General features: G+C 40.3%; 1 long non-coding RNA gene across 1 annotated transcript; it reads right to left on the reverse strand.

Annotated features, from left to right (window-relative positions):
• Positions 1 to 14,204: 14,204 nt before the first annotated feature.
• On the reverse strand, positions 14,205 to 16,855 carry LOC311087739. The gene is made up of 3 exons (XR_014607360.1): positions 16,684 to 16,855; positions 15,885 to 16,003; positions 14,205 to 15,721 (listed from the first exon to the last, which is right to left on the reverse strand). It is a non-coding gene; the product is annotated as an uncharacterized lncRNA (long non-coding RNA).
• Positions 16,856 to 19,379: the final 2,524 nt, after the last annotated feature.

Below are 19,379 nucleotides of genomic sequence, written 5' to 3' on the forward strand. Positions count from 1 at the left end.
CGGAAGTGCAAGCTGCTCATTTTGGTGACTCACACAAACAAATCACCCTACACACAGGAGTTGCCTACACATCCAAAGAAGTTTTGTCCCTGTGTTCGATTTCTTCTTCAATGAGGCATGATCCATCAGGTCTCTGGGCACATCTCTCACCAGTGTTGTCTTACCTCAAGGAGCAAGTGCCATCAGCTACCACACTTCATGTCATTAGTGATGGCCCCACAACACAGTACAGATCAAAGAAGAATTTCTTCTTACTTTCAACTGTGCCATTTGATTTAGAATTTCAAAGATCGACTTGGAATTTCCTTGAAGCTGGACATGGAAAGGACCCTGCGGATGGGGTAGGGGCAGCTGTTAAAAGAACAGCAGATGCCCTTGTTGCACGGGGAATGGATCTGCCATCAGCTGAGGTCTTATTTGAAGCATTGTCTGAATAACAAACAAAAATAAAGCTCTTTTATATCAAAGAAGATGATATTGCAGCCAATGATGACTTAATTCCCCAAACACTGGACACTGTCCGTGGGACCATGAAGATTCACCAGGTAAATTTCAGGTAAACTTATTTAAATATAATGTGGATAATTAACAACACTAACTGTCTTCCCCCTCTGAAACAGATTTTCACCAACACTCCAGCACAATTCAAGTGGCGAATACTTCCAGATGAATGCAAATGCTATGGTCCACAGTCGGTGACACTGTGCAAAGGGCCCACTACAGCCAACGGAGCTTCAAACATAGATGTGCCTCTGATGGATGCACAAGCAGGTTTTTCTAGGGTCACTGAAATCACAGACCAACTGAAAGGTTGTTGGTGTGCTGTGAAATATGACAGGGAGGTATATCCAGGAATAGTTCAAGATGTGGATGCAGAGAATTGCATTCTTGTTAAAACTTTGAGTTGTGTAGGCCAGAACCGCTTCTTTTGGCCTATAAGGGATGATACTCTGTGGTATCAGCCGCATGATTTTCTGTGTCTTATCCCACCACCTCAGCCAGTGACGAAAAGGCACATGATGCTGCCAGTAGATGTCTGGGAGAAATTGTTCTCCCACTGATAAGAGATCTGTCAAGAGGGTGGTCCTTGGAGATATATAGTTCTGGATATTCATGTTAGGTCAACTAGTGTGCTCTCTCCCTCAACTTTTTTACTACCTCTTTTTCTGTCAGTGGGCCCTAATTTAAATTGCCGGAAAAGTGCAAAGTCTAAATTCTAAATAAAACCTAATTTCATAACAAGGACAATTCTTTATGAAATTAAATTAGCTTATTTTAATACCATGAGCAAGATCCTAAGCAAAAACATTGGGTCACCACAATACTCCCACATGACACACAATGGCATGGCTGGACACTTTGCTCATTGAGTGACTACACTATGCCTGTCATTTAAACTAGGGCCCAGTATCTCTTTCTCTCCACAGCTCCCTATATCATCTCTAATTCACATTTTGAATGTTCAAATACATGTTTGAAAGCAAACACATTTCATTATGCATTGTTAGTTTTAACCCAATGCAACTTTTATGAGTTTTTAACCCAAACATATAATATTTCACCTAATGGTAATAGTCATAGTTATGAAATGTTTATGAAGGATATTTTTATGTTGTTTTATCCCATTGTGACAATTGATTCTCTAGAAAATATTGTATGGTTTCTTCATGAAATAAAATGAGTGTTGTTGAAATAAACATGTTCAAGTTGATGGTTGTGTCATATTTATATATATCTCCTCACATCTGTCCATTTCTTTCAACAACACTCACCAGAAGTCATTATTTAAGCCTTTAAATTTGCTTTATGTATCAGTGCACTTTTCATTTATGTCATTACCAAAACACTATGTCATTACCAGAACAGTACCGCCACGTTGCTTAATTTACAGCAAACATACCTTTAAAACTGTTTTATGTTCAATCTTGAGGTGCTACATGAAAAGCCTAATGAAATACTCATCCACCTATTCAAAGAAAAAACATCTAATATTAATTTTCCAGAAATTAAACAAAAGTGTCCTTTGATGAACACAGAAAAACACATTTTGATGGTAAGAACAAGAAAATATATGTAATTCGCTGAATGGAAACATTTTGTTTTTTAACGTATTGTTGAAGGTTAACAATGTTTGCAAGATAAATGAGTTTAAATGATCTCCTTGATACATTCTTTGCATTATGAGACTTTTTGATGTTGTAATGGGAATGACGTTTTGAAGTGCCAGTTGGCAAATAGATATAAAATACTCAAATTATATTTAAGCTCAGTCATGGCCATTATTATATCTTTACATCAAAGCATGTAAACATTGTCTTGACATAATTCTAACAAAATTCAACCAAATTTCATTCATCAAAATGTAAGATGGCAAAATAGCCCCCACTTGAAGAATCACCCTTATATAACCTTTATTGTTGCACATTTAGACCTTTAGAAAATGCATTTAGAAAATGGTGGCCTCAAGATACAAGGAAGCCTGGAGCAAGGCCATGGCTGTGTCTTTAACCTCAGATATGTGGACATCGCTTAACATGGATGCATACCTTGCCATAACCTGCCACTACATTGATGAAAATGATAAGATGACCACTGTCTTGTTGGGGGTAGAGAAGTTTCCAGATAACCACACAGCTGAACAAGCAAAAACAAGGTTATGGAGGAGTGGGAAATCGAAGGAAAGGTCAAATGCCTTGTCACAGATGCTGCAGCAAATATGATTGCTTGTGCAAAGGTTCTACAAGTGAGGCACACAATCTCCATTGCACATGCACTTAATAGTTAATTTAATAGTTAAAAATTCTTTCGACCAGGTTTCCGCCCTCTGTGACATCCGCAACAAAGCAAAGAAAGTTGTCACCTATTTCAGATCTAGCACCACGGCCAAAGAGAAGCTGACCCAGATGCAGAAGGAAATGTGCAGACCTGTACTTAAACTCATCAATGAGGTGGAAACACGGTGGAACAGCACTTTTCAGATGCTTCAACGCCTATATGAAGAAAGGCAAGCTCTCTCAGGACAGACATCACTCCACTTCATCCACAGGAGCATGAAGTCCTCTGTGTGCTGTCACCATTCCTCCAGCTACAGTAGAACTGTCTGAGGAGAAACGGGTGTCAGGTCAAAAGTCATTCACTAACAGTCAAGGTATGGCAAGTTCAAATTACGTTATTTAATCTAACAATATTACGTGACAATATCAATTCAAGTAAGTCAAAAACGGCAGATATGAACAAGACAAAACTGCAGTTACAACATTAACCAACAGCACCAACCGATTTAAAAACCTAAAAAAAATTACAAAAATAAATCACATATTTGGAAATAACCTGGTAACAGACAGCTATATGAATGAATAAAAATTCCCTTATGATTCTACAAAAAAAAAAGAGGGTGGAATAGAGATCTCATAAATTAGTGAATTCGGTTGGTTTAAAAGCCACGGCATAGGCCTACGTCGCTTAGCAAACGATGTATAGCCTATCGCTTTGAAGTTTATTTACCCCTTCACTATTTTTCTGTGACTGTCTTTGGGATAGTTCACACAAAAAAGGAAATTTAGTAATTATTTACTCCCCTTGATGTTGTTTTAAAGCGAGTTTTTTTTTTTGAGAACACAAAAAGATAAAAAACAAAAAACATAAAAAACCCTGCTGCGCTTTCATGCAGTTTTTTAAAAAAAAAAAGAGGATTAAAATGTCATAAAATAATCCCATGCAAATCGTGGTATATTTGTTCTGAAGGTATACTGGGTTTGACGAGAAACAAACCGAAAATGTAATTTATTATTAAGTGAAAATCTTTGCCTCGCCGTTGCTATGCCGGTGCACCCAGGAAAAGTTAGCCCATGTTTTATTTTTATTATTTTAGGATTTCACCTTTAATACATTTTAATTACACGAGTCTCCAGTATAAACCTCAGAAGAGTATGTGTATTTATCTCTGTTGTGCTCAGGTCGTCAGACAGTCAGAATGACCGTTTTTGCGTGAACGTTTGAGCAAATAATAGGCCTATATACCCAAGTCAATGTATTATTCTTTTCTTTTTGTATTAGTCTTAAAGATATTTAATTTACAACTAATTTAATATTTTATATCTTTGCATTTTATTTATAATTAATTTTTTAGCACTTGGGCATGGCAAGGTGGCTAACAGTATAAGCACTGCCAGGTTCTGGTGACTCACAAAGATCCTGTGTTTCTTCAGCGTCAGCCGACAAAACTAAAAAGCCGTTTAGCTATTGATTCTGCTAGCTAGACATAAAAAGAGCCGAATCCAGACAGACAGAGATTTTGGCGCGAAGAAGAGCATAACATTATATAACGTTACTACTGTGGCAACGTAACTGTCTAGAGACGAATTATTATTTTTATTAATAATATTAGGATAGTTCTAATACATGAGAAAACAATTTAAATTTAAAATAATTATTTAAGAATTATTAAATGTTAAAATATAATTATTATTATTATTATTATTAAAAAATTATGTATTTCCATGGCCATTCCATCCCATTTTTAAAAACATTTAATTCGGATTTGAAACTTGTGACATAAACGCGCAGATCAACCCAATCACTTTATTGGCCGCGTTCATGTAGGCTAAACATACGTTCAGATTCATCGAATGAATTAATTCCGATTGAAACAAAAGGTGTCTGTGAACATATCCAGTCAGTGTTGCCTTCTTAACTGCTTACTCGTAGTCGTAGCAACACAGCTGTTGGACATTTTATTATCTATTGTCTTTTAGTCTACTTCTACATGCTGAGATGGCTTCTCAACGCGCTGTGTTTGTGATGTTTGAGGCGTGAGAGAGGCGAGAGACACACAGAAGGGTTTGCAATGTTGCATTATTTGTGTAATTCTGCTGGGTGCCACTAGTGTAGAAGCAGAAACGACATACTTCACCTTTAAACACTCATTTTAAACGCTATTGCTCAGTGCGATCACGTGAAAAAGGAAAACAAAAACATAGCAGGAGAAGAGAGACCCGAGTCCTGGCAAACAACTATATTACGAAGAGACATTACAATGTCTGAGTCCTGTATTGGCAACCTGCCATACACGTGGCTTATATGTATACATGCAAACATTTATTGCATCACCATGCCACGGCGGGCCAGACTAAACACCCATAGCTTACCTTGTATGGCTGATGTTTGTTCTAAACAATTGAGTCGGCTGGGTTTTGCATTGAAGATGTTGATATCGTCATAAACTAATTAGCCTATCTGTTAGTTCTCTTTTCAAACAACAAAAATGTCAAGTTGTTGAGGCGTCCTGTCATCTTTGTCAAGACGTTTTTCTTTATTAAATGCATCATAGATAGCGGTTTCGCCATTTTTGGACCATTCCACTGAATGGTTGACATTTGCTTGTTGTAACTCTTCAAAATTAAACTTTCAACACTGAATCTAATACTACACATTTAACTATTCAAAATGTGAATTGGTCAATTACAAGGTTTCTAAGCAGAAGATGGACACATGTTTTCTGAGTCCTGTTACCGAAACTCATGTGTCATTTAAAAAGCATGTTTAAAAGCATGTCTATTAATTCCTTTGTTTTCCCCAAAATAAAGTGTTTGTTTTAAAGAAATTGTTGGTTATATGCAGTGGCGGAGCTAGGGGGTGGCCAGGGGTAGCCTTGGTCTAAGCTTGGCCACCCCTTTGGCCACCCCTCTCACAACTGCAGTTTCTGTCCTTTTTTTATTGACAAAAATTGTGTTTTTTAAAACGCTGAACCGTCTCTTTAAGACCACAAAAAACGTGAGACTTTCAGACGCACACTCCAACTTCCCCTCAGCGCCAGGCGCAGGTCAAACGAGTGCGGAAATGTGCAAGTGCTGAATGAGCTTCAGCAGAACATCAGACAGTGATATGCACATAGTAAATATAGAGTTAATCTTTCTCAACTGGTGGGTTGCAAGACCGTTTCGAAGTCAAATAGTGTGCAGTCAACAACAAACGTAATTCTCTTTTTTCTGATACTACTTTATTTTAGAAAATGTGTGTGAAAGCTTGTGACACTTCTGTGAGATGCTGAGAAAAGCGCGTTATTCAGTTGGCTATCTTCGGTAAGATGAGATGTTGTCAGGCCAAATGTCAGTAAAACTAACTAACTTTTCTGTCATACGTCTGACAGCCGTTGAACTGTGCTTGCGGTACGCACATCACGCGCAAATGTGGTGTGCTGTAGCCGTAGTTCTGTCGTCAATTAACTCACGTAAGAATCAAAAAGGTGATTAAAGCTGTCAAAACTGCATGCATGTATTTGTTATATATGCGTCACATGTGTCTGAATATTCTGCTATGTGAGATCAAAATATAAGGCACAAATTGATATGTAATGTTTTAATGTCCAAATAAATGTGAGCACTGTGCATTTGTACTAGACGATAGGCATTCATTTTGCGTTAATTTGTAAAGGACAAACAAAAATGGATAATTTTTAAATCCATAAAATAACTACTTTTACATTCTGGCAACATTACATTATGAAAAATATAACATTTTACATTATGTGCTGTTGACTTCCGCCTTGTTCACATTCTTGCACATGGGGATTCAAAAGAGAACTTTTGTTTTCCTTTTTAATTTCGGTATGATAGAACTGTTGCAATTATTTATTTTGACAACTAATATAGAAAGTTAATTTTGTTGTTGTTGACAAACTCAGAATTGATTGAAGAGTTCATTGATTATATAAAATGCATTGAAGGTTGAATAATCTTTGGACTTCAGTAGTTATATGTAGTTATCTGTTATCTGCAATAGAACAAGCTATTGGAGATTTTGAGAACCAGAACCAAGCTAACTGAGCAAGTTGAACTTTGTTGTGTGCCCTTTTATTACTATTTAATTAATTTTAATATGAGGTGGTGGGTAATAATAAAAAAAATATAAAACTCACTCAGTATTCCATAATTCCTAATTCACTACTATCTCAATTACAATTAAGTACAAATGAACTTTATTCAGTTGTGTATGCACTAAAACAGTCCAATTATTGTCAAATTATTTTTTATGATAAATTAAGATTTCTGTGCCACCCCAGACTGTCACGACACACACAAGAGGAGACAGATCCAAGTGCAGTATGTTTTAATTAGGAGATTCCAAGAGAGTAAACAATCCAGGCATGAGTCGATATCCATTAAATCAGTCCAACAATAAACACAGATCTCACGGGCAAGGGAACAAGAACACAGAAGTGTCGTACATTTTACAAGGACTCGACAACACACACTGAAACGGACAGGACTAAATACACAATCATAATTAAGGTGATAGAACGCAGCTGAGACTGTGATGGGAATCAGGTGTAGCGAACAGGATTATGGGAACTGAAGTTCATATGTGATGACACCGTGAGGGAAGGAGGACATCTCGTGGAAACCCGGGGAAAAGCAACCAGACACTGTGACATAACCTCCCCTCAACGGAGTGGCTCCCAGACACTACAAGACAAGGATAACAACAAAACAAGACAAGAGTACAGGGCGGGAGGCAAAACAGTAAAGAATCAGGGGGAGGGATGGGGGGCCAGGTCCGTGGAGAGGAACAGGGACAGGAAGTGACAAAAACCTAGGTGGCCGGGAAACACAAAAAAGTTTATCAGGCGGGTCCGGCTCCGGCCGCTCTGGGTCTGGTTCCGGCCGATCAGGGTCTGGGTCCAGCTCCGGCCGATCAGGGTCTGGGTCCGGCTCCGGCTGACCAGGGTCTGGGTCCGGCTCCGGCCGCTCTGGGTCTGGGTCTGGCTCTGGAACAGCTGGCTCAGCTAACTCTGGGTGTTTAGGGTCAGCTGCTGGGTGCTCGGGCTCTGGCTGTTCAGCTGGGTGCTCTGGCTGCTCGGCTGGGTGCTCTGGATGCTCGGCTGGGTGCTCTGGATGCTCGGCTGGGTGCTCTGGATGCTCGGCTGGGTGCTCTGGATGCTCGGCTGGGTGCTCTGGATGCTCGGCTGGGTGCTCTGGAACAGACATTGGCTCCGGCTCTGGAACAGACTCTGGCTCCGGCTCTGGAACAGACACTGGCTCCGGCTCTGGAACAGACACTGGCTCCGGCTCTGGAACAGACACCACTGGCTCGGAAACAGACACCACCGGCTCGGGAACAGGCACCACCGGCTCAGAAACATACACCACTGGCTCATAAACATACACCACCGACTCAGGCACTGGAACTGGCACCACCGACTCAGGCACTGGAACTGGCACCACCGGCTCAGGCACTGGAACAGACACCACCGGCTCAGGCACTGGAACTGGCACCACCGACTCAGGCACTGGAACTGGCACCACCGACTCAGGCACTGGAACTGGCACCACCGACTCAGGCACTGGAACTGGCACCACCGACTCAGGCACTGGAACTGGCACCACCGACTCGGGAAGACGCACCACCGGCTCTGGAAGACGCACCGCCGGCTCTGGAAGACGCACCACCAGCTCTGGAAGATGCACCACCGGCTCTGGAGGACGCACCGCCGGCTCTGGAAGACGCACCGCCGGCTCTGGAAGACGCACCACCAGCTCTGGAAGATGCACCACCGGCTCTGGAGGACGCACCGCCGGCTCTGGAAGATGCACCGCCGGCTCTGGAAGACGCACCACCAGCTCTGGAAGATGCACCACCGGCTCTGTAGGACGCACCGCCGGCTCTGGAAGACGCACCGCCGGCTCTGGAAGACGCACCGCCGGCTCAGGAAGACGCACCGCCGGCTCTGGAAGACGCACCGCCGGCTCTGGAAGACGCACCGCCGGCTCTGGACGGCGCGACGGCGGTTCTGGACAGCACGGCGGTCGCTCTGTACGACGCGGCGGTTGTTCTGGACGGCGCGGCGGTCGCTCTGGACGGCGCGGCGGCTGCTCTGGATGGCGCGGTGGTTGCTCTGAGCGGCGCAGCGGCTGCTCTGGACGGCTCAGCGGTTGCTCTAGACCACTGAAGGAGCGAGCAGAGTCCCTCCTCCCCTGCCGTCCTTGATGGAAAGCTGCCGGCTCCGGATCGAAGGGAGGCCATGATGGACAGTGGCGCCGATCCTCTCGGCTACCTCCCCCTCCGCGACCTCCCCGTGTCCCGCGGAAGATGACTTGGCGGGTTCCCTGAAAGGATTGTCTCTGGGGAGGGGTGTTGACCACCATGGTCTCCTCAGACTTACGAGCCCATAAGGCATAACACTCAAAGAGTGTCATGCGAGGCTCTGGCTCTTTGGGTCGAAAGTTCGCTCTCTGCAGCCTCTTCTCCCGCTCGGTGGCTGGGGGAAAAAACATACCGCTGGATCTTGTTTTGGTCGAGTCCTTCTGTCACGACACACACAAGAGGAGACAGATCCAAGTGCAGTATGTTTTAATTAGGAGATTCCAAGAGAGTAAACAATCCAGGCATGAGTCGATATCCATTAAATCAGTCCAACAATAAACACAGATCTCACGGGCAAGGGAACAAGAACACAGAAGTGTCGTACATTTTACAAGGACTCGACAACACACACTGAAACGGACAGGACTAAATACACAATCATAATTAAGGTGATAGAACGCAGCTGAGACTGTGATGGGAATCAGGTGTAGCGAACAGGATTATGGGAACTGAAGTTCATATGTGATGACACCGTGAGGGAAGGAGGACATCTCGTGGAAACCCGGGGAAAAGCAACCAGACACTGTGACACAGACTGGTTGCTGGCCCTTGCCTGGCCACCCCTATGAAAAAATGAGAATGTACATGACTGTGTGTGTGTGTGTGTGCATGAGAGAGAGTGTACATGACTGTGTGTGTGTGTGTGTGTGTGTGTGTGTGAGAGAGAGTGTGTACATGACTGTGTGTGTGTGTGTGTGTGTGTACGAGAGAGAGTGTACATGACTGTGTGTGTGTATGAGAGAGAGCGTACATGACTGTGTGTGTATGAGAGAGAGTGTACATGACTGTGTGTGTGTGTGTATGAGAGAGAGTGTACATGACTGTGTGTGTGTATGAGAGAGAGCGTACATGACTGTGTGTGTGTGTGTGTGTGTTGTGTGTGTGTGTGTGTATGAGAGAGAGAGCGTACATGACTGTGTGTGTGTGTGTGTATGAGAGAGACTGTACATGACTGTGTGTGTGTGCATGAGAGAGTGTACATGACTGTGTGTGTGTGTGTGTGTGTGTGTGTGTGTGCATGAGAGAGAGTGTACATGACTGTGTGTGTGTGTGTGTGTGTGTGTGTGTGTGTGTGTGTGTGTGTGTGTGTGTGTGTGTGTGAGTTTGTGTGTGTGTGACAGAGAGAGTGTACATGACTGTGTGTGTGTGTACGAGAGAGAGTGTACATGACTGTGTGTGTGTATGAGAGAGAGCGTACATGACTGTGTGTGTGTGTGTGTGTACGAGAGAGAGCGTACATGACTGTGTGTGTGTCTGTGTGTGTGTGTTGTGTGTGTGTGTGTGTGTGTGTGTGTGTGTATGAGAGAGAGAGCGTACATGACTGTGTGTGTGTGAGATTTCTGTGTTGAAGTGATGTACTATGTGCTAGTAGTACTTCACAGCGAAGGAGGTGGAAAGAGAAAGAAGGAGTGAGAGAAGAAGAGGGAGGGATAAAGAGGGAAGTTAAGACAGAAAGGGGGAAAAGAGAGGGTGTGTTTCTGGCTCCTGCACAGTATGGGCTTTCTCCATGAGGGTAACAGGACTGAGTGAAAAGTCAGGGACACGACTATAATATGTATTTTATCTCAAATATTAGATTGAATATTTATTCTCATGAAAAATAAAACATTTTAAAGCATAAATGTTATATAAGCATTGGAAAATGTTATATAAGCATTGGATATAAAGTCACACAACAATGCAAAAATAAATAAATAAAGATCTCTGAAGGATTTTAATTATATTTCATGGTAAAGTTTAGAGATAGAGAGTGGGGACATGCAACAAATGCTATTTTAGTGTTCTAAGTAGTCTGTATTAAAGTTTTATTTTATTTATTTATTAATTTTTTATTTTACATTTACTATAACTAGTGCAAAATGCCCATGCAAAATCAGTTTTTGTGTGTGTTTTTAGTAATTGTTGGTTTGGTGTGTTTGAGTGCTCATTGTTACAATTACACAGCAAAAGTTCAGTGACATTTTTATTTGTGCATGGTAGAAAGCACACAGTGAACTCCGAGAAAACGCTATGTTTGAGCAAACAGTTTGTGAATAGGCAACTACAAATGATGCCCGTGAAAGAGACTGTGAACGCATTGAATAGGATATGTTTAGTTGGTGAATAGCATAGGCTACTATTACACAGTAGCGATAACTTTAAGTGCACCAGAATGAAATATATTATTCAGAAGTAAACAGCATAGCTGACTTACAGATTCAGTTAACATCCACAAATGAATAAGCGCGTCGATTCAGGGAGCAGTGCAAAGTGCCCGTGCAAAATCAGTTTTTGTGAGCTGATCGCCGTCAAAAAAGTTCAGGAGATATTTCTTAGTGATGGCTGATTTCAACAGTTTCAATATGATAGCATTTTGAAAAAAAAGTGTCATGAATTTATTGCATTTTTGGGGGAAAATAATCAGTTTTTATAATAGATCTTTGAAAATCCAAATCTGGATTTGAATTTTTTATGATATTATAACCTAAAGATGCTATGTGAAAGTTTGAAACAGAAAATAGTGGTTTTCATCTTGCCACTTTCTTGGTAAAGAAAACACATTTTTACTCAAATTAATCAAAATGGATTTATCACGTTCTGGAACCAAACTATAATATTCAGAAGTAAACAGTGTAGCTGATGAGTGTTTATGTCAGAATGTTTATTTTTAAACCACAACCTTCTTGGGGCTTCTTTGACCGATACAACCCTCTAATGTCAGAATGTTTATTTTTAAACCACAACCTTTTAAAAATGATATATTTAACGATATCTTTAGCATTTCTCATCCAAACAACGTCAAACTTGGCACTGCACTTACTCGTGACCGTAGCGAGACACCTGTCAAGTTTGAAATCCATCGGACTAACGGTTCGAGAGATATGTGGTTAACAGACACACACACAGACATACAGACAGACAGACGTTTCTGTAATTTATAGATAGATTATTGAAGAATTGTTTAACGTTAGAAAATTGTATTATCATTAAAAAAAAACAACCCAAAAAAACCAAGGTTAACAAGGGGGAGTAGCTAATGGGAAACATCTGGGCAAAACTAATCAACAAAAGACTACAAACTGACAACAAATATAGCACAAGAACTACTTCAAAATAAAAGTCTAGGACAGACACAGAACACATGTGACATAAGGATTCATCTATATTTAATTTATACAGTGAGGACTATGCAGTGATATTTTACATGGATATTTTGGTTAGACCTAAAAAGCATGATTTCATTTGTGTCTTTGTTCTTTTGTATTTATTTGTGCTATTGCTTGTAATTCTGTAGAGAAGGTTATCAGCATTGAGGACTGTCGTCATGTGCCCCAGATTGCGATGTACAAGTAGAAGCCAAAAAATAAAACTTTTTTTGTGGATTTCCCAATTAGGGTAAAGTCAGAGTTATATATGTTGTTATATATGTTCATGTTATATATGTTGTTTGCATTTGTGAGTTAATAAAATGTAACTGGTTGTGTAAAATGGTAATAATACATATAATATACACATAATATCAAAATATTGATATACTGATGATGAATATAACCCTAAAAACTAATCAAATCGTAATCGTATCACAGAATTTACAGAGGTATTGGCAAATATCGCCAATTGTCATATTGCTGTCTATGATAATTGATATCAGATCATATTATGAACCATCCAGTTTACACCCCTATTTTCCTCACATTAAATGTATGATCTAGTTTATACTCATAGATTCAAGGTTTATGGGCGAGCTGAGGCGATACTAAAATGTGACGTGAAAACACTTCAGACTGCTGATTGGTCAGAGAGAATCGTCACTATTCACTGCGTCATCATTGCACGCGCCAGACGGAGTATCCTGAATTAAAAAAACAGCAAAAACAAAAACATCCAAAAACAGCATACACTCGATTTCCTCCTTTGTCCTGTGTGTGTGGGTAGCGGGTGTGTCTCGCGCATCTCGCGTAGAAGATTAAGTCACGGCAGTTTCCTGCGGCGTCGCTACGACCAGGTACTATTGTGGAGGTACTATCCGGTACTATCTGCAATGGAAAACGGAGCGAAAAGCGAGCCGAGCCGAGCCGAGTCGAGCCGAGCTGAGTCGAGTTGAGCTGGTACTGGTAATGGAAAAGCGCCATATGTCTAGTGTTTTGGACTGTGGTAAATTAATATGGTTATCATTTAGTTCCAAGGTGTGTGTATATATACAGTCGTGCTCAGAATTAATCACACCCCTGGTAAATATGATCAAAAATGGCTGTAAAAAATAAATCTGCATCATTTATCCTTTTGATCTTTCATTCAAAAAATTGGCAAAAATCGTTTGAGTGGCCAAAGACTCTCCAAGGATCACAGATGGAGAATTGCAGAGATTAGTTGAGTCATGGGGTCAGAAAGCCTAAAGAAATATATCAAACAACCCCTCCATCACCACATGTTGTTTAGGAGGGTTTCAAGAAAAATGCTCCTCGCTCCTCCAAGAACAAACTCCAGCATATTCAGTTGTCAGACACGACTGGATCTTCAGACGGCACAGGGTTCTGTGGTCAGATGAAACTAAAAAAGAGCTTTTTGGCAGCAAACACGCTAGATGTGTTTGGAGCAAATTCTGTATGAAGGAATGATCACTGATCTCTCATCAGGTGTTCTCCAAACTCATCAGGCATTATAGGAGAAGACTCAGAGCTGTTATGTTGGCAAAAGGAGGTTGCAAAAGTATTTAATAAAAGGGTATGAAAAATTGTGGCCAACGTGTTTTGGAGAAAAACATTTTATAATGTGATTTCCCCCCCACTTTCAATTCTTTTACTTCAATGAAAGGTTAGGATTTTGCCAGTTTTTTGAATGAAAGATCAAAAGGATAAACACAGATTTATTTTTTACAGCCATTTTTGATCATATTTCCCAGGGGTGCCATTAATTCTGAGCACGACTGTATATATATATATATATATATATGAAAAAATGTATTTCCAGGAAATGTACTGAAACACATTCACAACTTTAAAAATCTATTAAGAGCAAAACACCATACACGGTTTCTAAAAATATAAGTACATAAATAACAAGAAAAATATCTAAAGTACTCGATTGCAGTTAGATGAATATGAGCAATACAAGCAATGAAGACAGGTTTGTCTTTTATTTCACCAGTAGGGCATCCATGAACATTCACCAAACACTGCACGGAATTGAGAAAATATGACAACTGAAAAATTCTTTAACAAAATTTGCTTTGACTAAAAAAGCAAGCATGTGCATTTTCATGGCGGGAGTGTTAAACAGAAGGTTGGCGGGACTCCGGGTTGGCAGTTGTTGCACTGCAAGAAAAACCTCTTAACAGAAAACGTGTTGACACTTCCTTGAAATGGAATCATGGTTTCTTTTCCTGCTATTTGAAGGGTTTTTTTTTGTTACTTAACTAAAAACCTGAAGACTTGAAACTAAACCACATTAACCCAAAAAAAACAACAAAAAAAAAAAAACACTATGACCACAAGTTAATTACAATATATTAAACGGTACAAATTTGAGCATTTACAATCCACCTGCACTAAACATGCCAGTAGACAGAAACTTAGAAGTATTAAACTGATTTAAATTAAATTGGTTAACTTTGGCAGCCATAAAACACTAATAGTGGGAAAACTTCAACAAAACAGAAAGAAAACACAATAAACAAACTGTTACGGAGCAAAAACTAAATTGAAAGGGCAAACTGAAAAGAAGACAGAAATTGAGCAATTTTACACAAGACTTTAATAACTCTGACAACACATCCTCTAGTCCAGTGGTTCTGAAATGGTTTGGCATATTCTCATATTTCCCCTAGGTCATTAAGTGGCAACACAAATTTTGGGGAATTTGGACCCAAGCTAATTTATTTCTCAAAAATGGTGAATAGAATGAACATCATACCTGCATGCAAACCCTTCCCAGCGAACACACAATGTACCACACTTAGGTCACTTATTGCTACTTTTTGGTGATTTCATAATTGACAATGTAACTACGTTACATTAGAATAAAGACACTGAATCAGGAAAACTTAAGCAGATCAATAGAACGAAGAAAAAAAATTCTAGAGACACATTTTAAAGTTTTAAAAGTTTTAACTTAAGCACTGCATTTTTAGAATGCCGTGTCATGCACGAATGCTGCAAAAGCGGTCAAACACAGACTAGCACATGCACATAAAAACCAATGGAAAAGTAGCGCAGTGAAATAGAAAAGCACATTCTATCTGACAGAAGAGCAGTCTTTGCAGAAGAGTTAACAGTTTTCACACACATCTTTCAAAGTAAAAGTCTCACACCAGAAAAACAAATAAAAAAGCAAGCTTGGGTCATGGCCCACAGTTGAGAAAGACTGCACTAGTCTTGCATGATCTGCATCCAATAAGGCCCAGTCTACTGCTGTACGAGGGTGAGCGGCTGCACTGCCATCGGACGGCATGATGGCTACTTAACCGCCTGCATGACCGGCTGCATGAACGGCTGTGCGACCGGCTGCATGAACGGCTGTGCGACCGGCTGCATGAACGGCTGCATGACCGGCTGTGCGACCGGCGGCGACTGAATGACTGTTACATGCGTTTGTTCCACAGCTGAAAAACAAGATCATTTTATAATCCAGTTTCACAACCGCCCTATAATTGATCATTTCCATTATCACTAAAATATAAGTGCAGTTTTAACAAGCTAAACATGTCTGTCGTTAAATTCACACACAGATACATTTCTGTGGGATAAAATGAAGGAAACACTTACTTTTTTTGCAGCAGCGTTTATAGACACAGCAGCAGATGATGATGATGATGAGGACAATCCCTCCTATGACTGAGCCAATGATGACATCAGAATTTTGTTTGCTGTTGGACATGCTTTCGCTGTATTATGAAAATATCAAGCAATTGATATGATTACTAGCCAACATACAATACAGTGTGCACATAACACAAACAATACTGACCCTGAACACTGAACAGAGGGGAACTTAAATGCACAGATGAATTAGGGAAGACAAGGTGACAACAGCTGAACACGGTGAGTGATGCCGATGCCGATCGCTGACAGGTGCGGGTAATGGTGGAGTGAGTGCAGGTGTGAGCCGGAGAGGATGATGGGACATGAAGTGCAGACGGAGACTAACAGATGACAGTGACACTCAGCTTCATTTGTATTCAGACTTTGTATACATCAGTATTTGTGAATGCCACAGCTTTTTCAATCAAAAACATTTCGTTCTTTAAATATCAACTAAAGCATCTCTACAGGAGGTGGCTGTGAAAGTATTAACATGTCCCAGTCTGGAGACAAACTACACAAGTAAATTTCATTACAGGATTTCAGGTTTGAGGTTAACATCAACAGACGAGAAGAAAGACGGCGAGAAAGAAATGAAAACAATAAGTGAACCAAAAATAACAATAATGAAGATTTTAAATCTCCTTGGTCCCTTAAAATGTGTTTAGTAGATGAAAGATCATTAAACGAGTTCTAAACGACATGAGGCTGTGTAAAAATAGGACTTTAACATACATTTTGCATTAAGAGAGAAAAGACTTACGATTCTTCTGGAGTGGAGATGTTTTAATCCTGCTCTGATAACTTCGACACTTGACAGTATCTGTTATCACATCTTCCACAGCCAGTAAACGCAGTCACTTCTCACATCAACTGCAAGATGATTCTCCTCCCCAAATGTAGCCACAATCCTGTTCACTTAGAGTTGATTCTCGACATGCCAACACACCATTTTGTGGCTGTTTTTGCACAAAACGAAGAAATTTGGGTGTGTTTTGGTCACCACTGACTCTTGAAATAAATGCGTCAAAAACAACAACCTGCCTTCTCTTAACAAGTCTATGTGTCTAGCACAGCACATTTTGTGTTTATATGTATATATATATATGTGTAACGTTATGCAAACATTACGGATCAGTACTTACCTTGGTTTTAAAGTCTTGGTACGGGTTGGGGGTTGCTTCTTTTTTAAATCAAACAATGGTTTACTGAATAAATTCAATTATAGTTTACATTTTCTTAGGGATAAAAAAAAATATTGTTTTGTTCAAAATTCAAAATTGTTCAAAACTCATGTATAACTTTGATGAAAGGTTTTGATCCACTTCAAATGTTGACTACTGTATATGGGAGCCCTTACTTGCACATTACTAAAGGTTACAATTAACAACAGAGCCCAAACTATTAAATTCAGTTGCTATTTGTTTTTAGATAATAATAATCACCACTTAAATAAAACATTTTAATTGTAAAGTGCACATAAGGCAGTTTTTTGGGGGGGGGGAATATTTAGGGAAATGCTTCTCTCTAGAGTTAATTTCTCTAGCGAACAAACGAGTTGTGGACACCAAGGGCCGGTTTCCCAGACAGAGATTAAGCCTAGTTCTAGACTAAAATGGCCCTTTAAACCAGATTAACAGAATTCTGCTTTCTCTGTCATGGTTTTAAATAGTCCTAGATTTAGTCCAGACAGAGTTTAATAAACTGATCACCTGAAGGAAGAGTAGAGCTACTCCAGGACTAAATTGAGGCTTAACTTCAGATTAAAGTTGTGTTTCTAAGCAGACACATGTATTACTTGGATAAATACATTCGTGGTCAGAATTATTGCCATCCTTGTCAAATATGAAAATAATAATAATAATAATAATAATAATTCACAAAAACCTAACAACATTTTTTTTTAAAAGTCTCTCTAATACACATTGGCCACAATTATTGGCACTCTTTTATAAAATACTTTTTTCTACATCCTTTTGCCACGACAACAGCTCTGAGTGTTCAAGTCAAGTCACCTTCATTATAATAACACTTTTTATAATACAGATTGTTTCAAAGCAGCTTTACAGTGATAATAGGAAATTAATGCAACAGAGATCGTTTTGTCTGTATAGCAGCTCTAGAATAAAGTTATTGTGTAAGTATATTTCTGTGTAAACTTCAGAAACATGAATCTGTGCATGGGTAGTAGTAGTGTTGTTGTAGTAGTGTCTGGCAACTGAATGCTGGAGTTTGTTTTTGGATAAGAGCAGAGGACTTTTTTTTTACTCACATACATGTGTGTGTGTGTGTGTGTGTGTGTTTACCTAAAACATTTTTACCTATACATATATACATATACATACATACACTCACCTAAAGGATTATTAGGAACACCATACTAATACTGTGTTTGACCCCCTTTCGCCTTCAGAACTGCCTTAATTCTACGTGGCATTGATTCAACAAGGTGCTGAAAGCATTCTTTAGAAATGTTGGCCCATATTGATAGGATAGCATCTTGCAGTTGATGGAGATTTGTGGGATGCACATCCAGGGCACGAAGCTCCCGTTCCACCACATCCTAAAGATGCTCTATTGGGTTGAGATCTGGTGACTGTGGGGGCCATTTTAGTACAGTGAACTCATTGTCATGTTCAAGAAACCAATTTGAAATGATTCCAGCTTTGTGACATGGTGCATTATCCTGCTGGAAGTAGCCATCAGAGGATGGGTACATGGTGGTCATAAAGGGATGGACATGGTCAGAAACAATGCTCAGGTAGGCCGTGGCATTTAAACGATGCCCAATTGGCACTAAGGGGCCTAAAGTGTGCCAAGAAAACATCCCCACACCATTACACCACCACCACCAGCCTGCACAGTGGTAACAAGGCATGATGGATCCATGTTCTCATTCTGTTTACGCCAAATTCTGACTCTACCATCTGAATGTCTCAACAGAAATCGAGACTCATCAGACCAGGCAACATTTTTCCAGTCTTCAACTGTCCAATTTTGGTGAGCTCGTGCAAATTGTAGCCTCTTTTTCCTATTTGTAGTGGAGATGAGTGGTACCCGGTGGGGTCTTTTGCTGTTGTAGCCCATCCGCCTCAAGGTTGTGCGTGTTGTGGCTTCACAAATGCTTTGCTGCATACCTCGGTTGTAACGAGTGGTTATTTCAGTCAAAGTTGCTCTTCTATCAACTTGAATCAGTCGGCCCATTCTCCTCTGACCTCTAGCATCAACAAGGCATTTTCGCCCACAGGACTGCCGCATACTGGATGTTTTTCCCTTTTCACACCATTCTTTGTAAACCCTAGAAATGGTTGTGCGTGAAAATCCCAGTAACTGAGCAGATTGTGAAATACTCAGACCGGCCCGTCTGGCACCAATAACCATGCCACGCTCAAAATTGCTTAAATCACCTTTCTTTCCCATTCTGACATTCAGTTTGGAGTTCAGGAGATTGTCTTGACC

The sequence above is a fragment of the Abramis brama genome (assembly GCF_963993115.1).
Source record: "Abramis brama genome assembly, chromosome: 8".
Taxonomy (NCBI): Eukaryota; Metazoa; Chordata; class Actinopteri; order Cypriniformes; family Leuciscidae; genus Abramis; species Abramis brama.